Below are 10324 nucleotides of genomic sequence, written 5' to 3' on the forward strand. Positions count from 1 at the left end.
GGTTACTGAAACACAGGATTCCTGCCAGTGCTCCTGCTGAGGCTTGCCAGGAATGGACGGGGTCGGGGTGTTTGTAGGGCCCTGGGGAGGCCTGAGGAACGTTTGCCGTTTGGGCATGCCTAGGGAGTGGGGAGCATGGCCAGGGCTGTGGTCCAGCGAGGTGAGTTTGTGAGAGGAACCATGACTCCCTGGCCCTGCTTCCAAGAGGCTCTGTGCTATGCTTCGACGCCAGCTAGTGAGAGGTAGAGTGAACCCGGGGCAGCAAGTGTGTGAAGCAGGTCCAGCAGCCCTTTCACTCAGGCCCAGGGGACCGTGGCCCGTGACAGGGGTTCTCCAGGGCAGCTGCATGGGGGCATCCCATACTTGGGAACACGTCCCCAGGTCAGACTCGGCTGGGGTGTGAAGGCTGGCAGAAGCTCCGATTTACGGGAGCCTGTGTCGTGAACCCAGGGGAAGTACGCTTTCCCTTCTGCAGCTCTGGGCATCCCCTTGAAGTACAGCAGCGTGGAGAGAACTAGGATGGTTTGGTAGTGGAGGTTATGAGGGAGAGAATTTAGACCTGTCTTACACCTCCTGGCTCAGACCAGAACGGACTGTCGCGTAGTGTCTCTTGCCCAGGAGAGTGCGGTTGGGGCCGCCAAGTCCTGAGCATGACCAGGTCTGGGCCCATGCCAAGAATGATGCAGAATCTCTTGTGCACCATTCCCGAGAGGCCATGAGAAAAGAGGCCAAGCTTTGACATGTGGCAGTGGCCAAGGGAGGCACGAGCAGCTTTGATGGGAAAGATCCTTCAAGGAGCCACGCAAGGAGTCGAGTGGTGATGACAAACCCAGCGTACCCTAAAGGCCCGTGGACACCTCGTCTGTTCTTTTCATCCCGAAACCGTGACATGAGCAAATCATGCCTGTGCCAGAGCATCGCTTTCCTTGGTGGTTTTTGACCCACCTTCTTCATTCTCCAGAGCGGCAGGGGCAACCCCATGTTCCCGGGAGCCCTGTCCCAGTGTTCCCCTCCTCGGTGCCATTCCCTACCTGAAGAGACTTCGTCCTCACTGAAGGAGTAGTCCTCGATGCTCTCTATCAGTAGATCTGTAAGAACTGAAAGAGGAGCAATGCCATTAGGAGAGAAACCACCTCACCCCTTCATCCCAGGTGCGTTGAGATGTCTCTGGGCCGTGCAGCATCTGCCTGACCCTTCTGCAGTGCTCTCAGAGGTTCACGGGGCTGGCGGAGCCGGAGCTCTTGGAGGAGACAGGGATTGGAGTTTCATGCCTTCTAATGAGACCAGGACGCTGCAGCAGTCACCTCAGTGTCAGTTCTGCATGCCCATGACCGCTGTCCCCTCCCAGCGCAACCATCAGAAACTCCAGTCGTTATGGGACTCTTGACATGTGGCTAGTGGGAGTGAGCAACTGGACATTTTCGTTCCCTTGATGATTTCCGTGTACTGCGCTGAGATAATAAATGACCGTGTATGATGTATCCTAGACAGACTCTTTCCTGGATCACTCAGCACTAGACACCAACCAGGAGCGAGAGACCAGGCCTGCTCTCCTGCGTATTTTTCGGGCATTAGTGGCTGGCCTGACAGGGACGTTGATCAAGGGAAGACGTTCCCGGGCTCACACCCACCCACCAGGTGCTGCTGGAGGTCTTTGGACCCGAAGAGATTAAGGTGAAGCCCCAGTTCCTAGAATAAATGGGGATCAGATTCCGTGCAGCACTGATCTAAAGCATACAATGTGATGCTCTCGGGACAGAGGAGCTGCTAGAATAGATAAGGGAACCATAAAGGAGCACAGCGAGCCACGACGTTTCTGAATATGAAGAAGTCAGTGGTGGGTCTCTAAAAGCTGACCTTCCAATGCCTTGGATGACTCCCCTGAGCCAACAGGAGGGTGCTGGCATACAAAGAGGCAGGGGCACCTGGGAGCGGAAGAGAAATGCCCAAGGAAATGCGCTCATGTTGGCATCACGATGCTTCCTTCCCAAGAGGACCTCCCAGGAAAAGCATCCTCTTCTGAAACAGTGAACAGAGTGAAAAGGCAGCCCACAGATTGGAGACACCCTTGGCAATCCTTATTTCAGAAAAGGTGTGTTCACTGACAAAAAGGAAGAACAACAAAGAAAACCAACCAAATAAAAGAAGACCGGGATTTCACCAAATGAAAGAATCGAGAAAAAGACTGGAATAGTCTGTGCTGCAAAGGGAACGAATGACTCGGCCAGTCAGACAGACATCGTACGAAAAGATGCTCAATGTAAGGCATCGTGAGGGCAATGCGAATCCAAAGAATGCTGAGCTGTGGCATTGTCAGTTAGGGTGGCGAGGACCCAAACCAGGAATTCAAACCCAGGACCCATGTTGGAAGGAGGCAGAAAATTAGAGACTTTGTATGCAATTCATGGAATGCAGACTGGTGCAACTACCCTGGAAAAGCCCGTTGAGTGTCCTCGGAGAGCAGCGAAAGGTACTCCCGTGGATCCCGCGCATGCGAGTGAGAAAAAGAGATGTTTGAAAATCAGATTCTGTTCCAATACATGTTTCTCATGAGAGAAAGTCTTGTTGTCTGCCAAAGAACCCTGAAACCCTGATTTGGCTCTGTTTCCATTCCCAGGCACTGAACTCCCTTGAGTTGTCTCTTGGCCCAATCCTTCCGAATCTAACAAGGCCCTCTTGCATGGACAGATGGCCAGCGAAACGGGTGATTGTTTTGTCACACCTGTTGAGGTTTGAGGTTCTCTTTGGCCACGTTGCGATGCACAGAGCACCCTTCGTTCCTGCATGGAGGGGGCCCAGGTGCCCCCAGTGATTATCAGTCCCTGAAGACCACCTCATTCCCCCTTGGATAGGACACCTTTTGGACCCACCTCCAAGATCCCCAGCAAGAACCAGTGGTGGGTGTGGGATTTCCCTGGGAGAAGGCCAGTTGCATTCTTAGACACAGTATCTGCAGGGAAATGGTAGATCTCCATGGAGAAACACGGAGTGAATTGGCCCCATCTGTTCCCTGGCCACTACCCCTTTGTGCGGGTCATCCCCTAACAGGCTGTTGTACGCGGCTGCCCCGGAAGCCACCTGAAGAAGGGAGGAAGTGTGTCCCCGCACTCAGTGTTTCCGATGAGGTTGGGAAGACGCATCGTGGGGCCTCTGATGCAGAGATGTGTGTGTGTGTGAATGCAGTGTCAAGAGGGTGGTGCTGTGACCATCCTTGCCCGAGACCTAGCTTGGCAGGAGAGCACCATGGACACTGACTCAGTAACAGGGATTGGGAAAGACACACTTGTGTCTTTGGGGCCCAGTCTAGCCCTTCCTAGTTAGCGACGGGATTTGTTTTCTGGGGGAATTTATGTGTATTTGGAAGGAAAGAAAACCTCTTTCAATTGTTGGTGTTGAAGAGTTTTCCCATGAATGGACGTTCATGACGTGACAGTGATGGGAAATATCCCTGAGAACGTGGACACCATTAATCGCCATTTTGAGGGGACCAGACACGTTCGAGAGCACAGCATTCATCCACCTGACACACACACCAACCCTGCGAATCACAGCACATGAATTCCCATGGAAACAGACCTCGTGCCCAGCACCCGATCCTACAGCCCCTAAGAGAAGCACGGTAGCTTCCAGGGCCAGGGTCACGAGGCCTCGGGTCTCGGTCCGGAACATGACCCTTAGTCTCGTTGCAACAGGATCTGGATTCTGGGTAGCTCTCAAGATGGAGCCTGCAAAGAGGCCCCACCTTGCCCCACCCTGTCCAGGTTGCTCGAAAGCAATGAGTGACTCTAGAGGACAGCATACTTACCATGCTCCCTTTCCAGCAGGGCCACCTGTGATTTCAGAAAAGAAGACATGATGAACATCAAGTCCTGCCTTGTCCTGTGTGCACAGCTCTTTTGGTCTCTTGGTGATGGGCAGGGTCATGGGCAGTGATATGGAATCCACCTAGAGGTTGCATGCCCTGGGTCCATTAGGTGGCACGGCGGTGTCAGTAGCACCCGTGAAAAAGCTAAGGACCCTGTGGACTGTAACCGAACCTGCTGTTTCCTGCAGGGTCTTTGAAATGGGGTGTCCCTGGCTAAGAGTCGCTCCCTCAAGAATCTCCCCACCAAGGACATTGTACGTGGTGAGGTGTTCGGATCTGATTGCAAGTATCAGAGAAATAAGGGATGCTGTAGGAAGGAAGGCTAACTTACCACCTTGGTAAAAAATGGGACCTCTCCTTCTGTGCTGTCCACGTCAAGGTCAGCGAACAGACTATCGAGGGGATCTAGGTGGATACACACAGAGAGTGTCGGGACCCCGATTGGACTCTTCGGGAATCACTCGGGAAGCTTTGCTTGGCGTGCACGTGTAGACAAGTGTGTGGAGGTGGGGAGCTCATCAGTATGGACTGAGCTGTAGTGGGCCCTTCCTGGATGGAGGATGAAAGGTCCTGGAGAGGAGCAGGGACATGAATAGAAGCTCTGCCTCCTGTTGGAGCTACAGGGCCTGGAGTAGCTGTGAAATAGTCCATCTCCAAGGCACAGCTACTGCCTGCCCCCAAACCTGCACCACCTAAGAGCAGCGCAGTAGTTTCCGGGGACAGGGCCATGAAGCCACGGGTCTTTCCCCAGAAAATCCCTTTCTGTTACCCTGACCACCCTTCTCAGACCCGCCAGACCTGGAATCAGGGTGGTTCTCATCGTGGCTGCGACGAAGCCCCGACCTTGGCCCTTTTCCAGGTTGTTGCAAACAAGTGAGTGACTCTAGAGTACAGAATACTTACCGCCATCCCCTTCCAGCAGGGACACCTGTGATTTCAGAATAGAAAACAGTATGAACATCAAATCAGGCTTTGTCCTGTTTGCATGGCTCTTTTGTTCCCTGGGGGATGGGAGGAAGCCAGATGGGGAAGTGTGCTAGAGGCCCGTGAGCCCCAAAGTATAAAGAGAGGAAAATGAGTCCTCCACAGATGCACCCAGTCTTCCTAGAGGTCCCACGTTCCGGGTCCCACTGGACAAAATAGGTGGCAAGGAGGAATAGCTGCTACCCGTACCAAAGCTCCCTCTCCTCCAGATGGTAGGTGATCCTGCTTAGGTTGTCCTTGCCCCCCCCAATGCCTTTGGGGTTAGGTAACAGATTCTCCCTCAAACTTCTCCCTACCCTCTCAATTGTGCATGCTGAGATTTTTTTTTATGTGACCTTGATTTAAAAAGCCAGAAGAGTTTTGTGTCTCCCCCAAAGAAAGGCCAGCCTACCACTCTGGTGTAAAACGGTGTGTCTTCCTCTTTTGTTCTTGTTGACCGTTCACCCGCCTGTCCATCCAGCCAAGCTAGGGAGAGATCCACAGAATGGTCAGTCCACTGGTGGAGCTCGGTAGGAAGAGCTCAGGGAGTTTCGCTTGGGGTGGGTGTGCCCGGGAGTGTATGGCGACGTTGGGTTGCGTGGGTATGGACTGAGCAAGCTGCTGCTGCATCGAGAGAGGTCAGGGCAAGGAGCAGGAACGGAGGGAGAAATATTGACTCTGAACTTGAGCTAGAGGGAGTGGAATCAGGGTGACCTCTTCAAGCAGAAAGGGTAAACACTAAGAGACACGTTCCATACTGACAGGCAAGTTCCTCCAACCAGAGACTGTGTCATGGTCATTGTCAAGACCGTTTTTTGGCCACTCCCACCTATCTCTCACCTCTTATAGGAGATTGATTTTCTGCAGAAGAACACTGTGTGGCAGGGTTGCATTCAATGCAAGCACAAGTACCCTAGAGGTTTCTATTTGTCCCTGAGTCATGCAGGGTCAGGAAAAACAAAGACCCAAGATTTCTACGTACTGAGATCTGACCATTCCAACAGAGTCCCCATCCACAAAGTGCTGATTCTTTCCAGTCTTTCCTTTCCTGTGGCATGTGGGTGTGTCCTTGGAGTCTGGGGGACCCAGTTTCCCAGGACCCAGCTCCCCCAGTCAAGATCCGGCAAGTTGACGAGAGCGCGGAGGCCAGGCGAGAGAAGGGCACTCTCTAACCTGGCCATGTAGCAGATTGTCAGGAAGTCGGATCGGGCCCCGAGCTAATGATGAAGCTTTCCTGGCCATTGCCATTTGCCAGTGAGCCTTCCCTCTATGTGCATTCAAGATGGGAGCGTTTTTGTAAGGCTGGTGGTGATGTTTGGGTCGACTAAAGTAGCTTCTGATTCCTTTGTGTTTTGACCCTGTCTGAGAAACGTCCCAAGCTAGGACAGATGTGGGCCCCTTCCTTTCTCCCCGTCCCTGTCTGAGGAAAGGGAATCCTGAGCAACCCTCCAGGTGGAGCTGTGGTCAGCGAGGAATGTGGTATCCTAGCGGGGTGTGTGCAGCGGGGATGAAGGAGGTTTGGCTTTGAAACTTTGACCCGTGCCCTCAAGTCCATTCAGTGGGAGATGTCTTCTGGTGAAACTCGACGGAGTCCACACACCCACATGCCCGGTCCCGTCGCTTCGACCCACGCGAAAGCGAGCCCCAACCCTCCGACGCACCAAGCACACCGCCCGAATGACTTACTGGTTTGCAGGGACTGTAGCACAGGGTCCTGGGTTTCTGCAGGACACTCCATTTGTTCAGTCCGCCCCAGCCTCTGTTCCCGAGAGGAACTCAGAAGGGGGGAAGCTCTCCAGACCAAAGGAGGAGAGAAAACCCTACCTTGTTGAGTTAGATCTGTCCCCCTAAAGGGAGTGATGGGGGAATAAGCATATGGGGCGTATCCAGTCGCCGCCTCCTGCAGTTGGAGAAAGGGAAACCCAGTGAGGATCCCCGCACCCTGTGCACACCGTGTGCACACATCTCTGTGCCCTTGGTGCTTGTCGTAAGCAAGCTAGATGGGATGCGGTCATTGAGTCTATGATCCAGAGGAGGAGGAAATGACCTCCCGAAAATGACCCCCTTGTCCTTGGCTCCGGCATGTTATGTCAAAATTCTCCCATCTATTTTCATCAGCAACTCATTCCAAAGCCATTTCCCATAGACAGAACGACCTGGTGGAAAATGCTCACGACCATCCATTGCCTAAGCAATGGTGGTGCCCGTCTCAATCTGCTGTCCGTTAATGGTATTAACTCACGGCAGGCTCTCAGCACCAAGGACATGGTCTCTCCCCTCTGGCATGTCCATGCTCAGACACTTCCATGGAAAGAGAAATCAAACACTGGCTGTCCCTCAGAAGCACAAAATGACTTTAGCGATGTGCCTGAGTGGCTCAGACATTGAAGCTTCTGCCTTCAGCTCAGGACCTGATCATAGGGTCCTGGGATGGAGGCCCACATTGGGCACCCTGCTCAAAAGGGGAGCCCGCTTCTTCCTCTCCCTCTGCTACTCCCCCTGCTTGCGCTCTCGTGCGCTCTCTGTCTGTCTTTCTGTCCCCTTCTCTGTCTTTCTGTCTTTCAAATAAACAAAATCTTGAGGAACAATGAGTTTACCTGAGGGAGAGTCAGAGTTTCCTCCTCGGCCCTCAAAGTGGGTAGTAGCTCTTCCATCAGGTCATCGTGGAGAGCTAGGAGGATACAGAGGCACCAAGAGGACACTGGTGAGTCTGCTCAGGAAAGAGGCGGGGAGTTTGGATGGATGAGGACAGGAGGGGAGTGTGCGCGTGCGGGCGCGTAGGAGGTACTGGCCGCACTGCTGCCGGGCCTTGTCCTGGTGCAGAGGGGAAGGGACGGGAGAGGAACAGGGAGGAAACGCGAAGAGGGTTCTTGTCTTTCTAGCTAAAGCGAGCCCGATCAAAGCCAAATAGCCAGTCCAGGACATGGGAAGCCTAACCTGGCTTCTGTGTGAAAACCAAGTCCCATAACCTCTCCTGACTGACGTGCCACTAAGGTGTCCCACGCTGCTGTTTGGACATCAGCTCTGGGCCCAAGATCCCCACCTGCTGCGACTATATGCATCACGTCTGTGTAAGATCTTGCACAGCATAAAAAGCAGCCTTGCTTGCCAGGCTGCATTCAACCCTCAGGAAAGGAGCCTGGTAGTTTGCTTCACTCATCCTTTCTTTGTCTTCAGAAAATGCCATGTGCAACACTGGAGAGCACGGATATCGTAGCTTCCGTAAACAGCCGGCACCGTCGATGAGTGTGATAGATTCCTTCCACTGTTCTTGAGCTGTCCCGTGTGTGTGTGCGTGTTTCCCCTGAAGACAGTGGCTGTCCGAACCCTCCCAGGTGTTCTGACCAGTGGGAAGTTGCTTACACAGAGGAGTCTGGGAGTGTGTGCTAATCGGCTGTAGGCCTGCTTTGCAGGAGATTTGCTCCGGGGATGTTGGGTCCAAAGCTTCCACCCAAGCTTCACCTTGATTTCCTATTGGCCAGTGGTGTTTAAGTGTGTGCTTAGAGAATTTGAACCTTCCTGAGGCTTAGGGAAATCTTATCAAGTACAGTCAGTTCCCTCCGTTATGCTTTTCTGCCATTGGTCGGTTGTGTGTACACACTGAGACCGGCTATGACCGAGGTTGCCCTGTTCTGTCCTCCTCGGGTCCACATGCTTTCCAACCATGTGGGCTTGAGCACGAGGATGTGGCTTTTCTCTGTGCACTTGACTCCAGGGACCAGGCTGTATTCTTGAACGTGGGCTTCTAAGCTTTCCCTGGCTTCTGTGTCCATGAAAGCCACCGTGTCATGTTGGGTCCTTTCGGGGACCATCATAGAATCTAGGTATTTGGCTGTGTGCACAGATGCTGATGACCCTTTGCTAGCTAGCACCCATGGTACAGCATGTCCCCCTGGCTGAGGGACTAACACAGGTGGGTAGGCCAGAGCAACTCTCAGTTTGGAACCTGAGCTCCAATCTTGGCTTTCCAAGTAGGAGGTCAAGGGTTTGGACCCTTCATCTCCGCACCATGCCCATCCCAGGAAATCAGAGGGAAACATCCTCCAGGTACAGCTGTGGGGAGTAGGGGAAGGAGTATGTAAAGTGTGCCAGGGTGATGAGAGTGTTTTGGAAGGGGGACACTGTGATTGTGATGGAAGTGTGAGAAAGATCAGCTGGGAAAGGCACACAATCGTGTTCACAAGCATAACGCATGGGGACACACACACACACACACACACACGCACACACCCACGCACACAGGGCCTTCATCCCACGTGCACACAGATCACCCCTTCCCTATGTACGAGTTCTTCCAGGCCCTGTTCGACGTGGTGACCATGCCTCACCGGACAGTCTCGGTCAGTATCCCCCAACCCCCGTTCCTTGTTGGAACCCAGAATCAGGGGGCAGGCTTCTTTGTACTCTAGATTTCCTCCCAGAGCCCGATGGTCTTAAATACGTACAGCTGTCCTTGCTCCCAGCGTCTACCTGCGATTGGGGAAAAGGAAACACAGTGAGGATCCCAGCATCCTGTCCGCTGTTGGGCCAGCTCTTTGGTTTGGGGAGGACTTCAGGCAGTTAATTGGATGAGGTCCCGTGGTTGAGTCCATGTCCTCCCACCTGAGTTCAATCTCCGAAGTCCATTCTGATCAACAGGCAGAACGTTCTCTTTCAAGGAGAAACCTTTTCTGCTGAAGAAGCTGTTTGATCCCATGGAGTTTGTAACTGAGGCTGTCCTGTGTCCTCACCCTTTTTGAGTCCACTGTGTGTAAGAGGTCAGACCCAGCATTCCTCCACGAGGGGAGACTGCTGCCCCCTTCCCCTGGGAGGTGAAGTGCCAGATGTTCATCAAACTCCACTGATGGAAGAAATCAAGGAAGCACCATTTCTGTCTCTGAGAAATCAGAGAGGTGAGCTTACCTCAGGGAGAGTTCGGGGACCTTCCTTTGTCCAGCTCCTAGGAAGGTCCTTGGACTGGTTCTCCACAGGGTCTAGGAGAACAGAGAGGAGCTGTCAGGACATTGGCTGCGCTACTCAGGAATGACTTGGGGAGTTAAGTCTGCTGGATGTAGATGCGGGGCCAGAGGGAATGGACGTGAAGGGTGACCAAGCAAGGCCTGACTTGCCAGTGGGCCAACAGTGGTGGACGCAGTACACAGTGCTGTACACAGAACGCAATGGTGTACACAGAAACACAGAGGAGGGGAGCAGGATGGAAAAGGGAAATGGGGCCTTGGCTTTCTAACGGAGGGGATGTCATCAGTGGGAACTCTCAGCGTCTGTCTGGGAAACACTCAAGGCACCCTGGGTTTCAGGGCGCAGTCTTCTGAGCCTTCCTGCCCACTGTGAAGCCAAGCCAGCTTGCCACTTCTTCAGCTGGTCATGGGGCCTGTTCAGCTGTCTCCCCTGCACCTCTGCTGTGTGACCCTATCGCTCCTCTGTCGTGCCTTGGAGTAGTGCGTTTTTCGGTGATGGAATCTAAGTACTGGGGACGGGTTGTATTTGTTAGTACGT

The 10324-nt window shown here is 53.3% G+C and overlaps 1 long non-coding RNA gene across 1 annotated transcript; it reads right to left on the reverse strand.

The window, feature by feature from the left end:
* Nucleotides 1-4223: 4223 nt before the first annotated feature.
* Nucleotides 4224-9624, reverse strand: LOC131829030 (uncharacterized). Its single transcript, XR_009352683.1, has 4 exons — nt 9274-9624; nt 7426-7499; nt 5241-6728; nt 4224-4793 (listed from the first exon to the last, which is right to left on the reverse strand). It is a non-coding gene; the product is annotated as an uncharacterized LOC131829030 (long non-coding RNA).
* Between the last annotated feature and the right edge of the window lie 700 nt (nt 9625-10324).

This window comes from Mustela lutreola, chromosome 4, assembly GCF_030435805.1.
Source record: "Mustela lutreola isolate mMusLut2 chromosome 4, mMusLut2.pri, whole genome shotgun sequence".
In the NCBI taxonomy this organism is placed as follows: Eukaryota; Metazoa; Chordata; class Mammalia; order Carnivora; family Mustelidae; genus Mustela; species Mustela lutreola.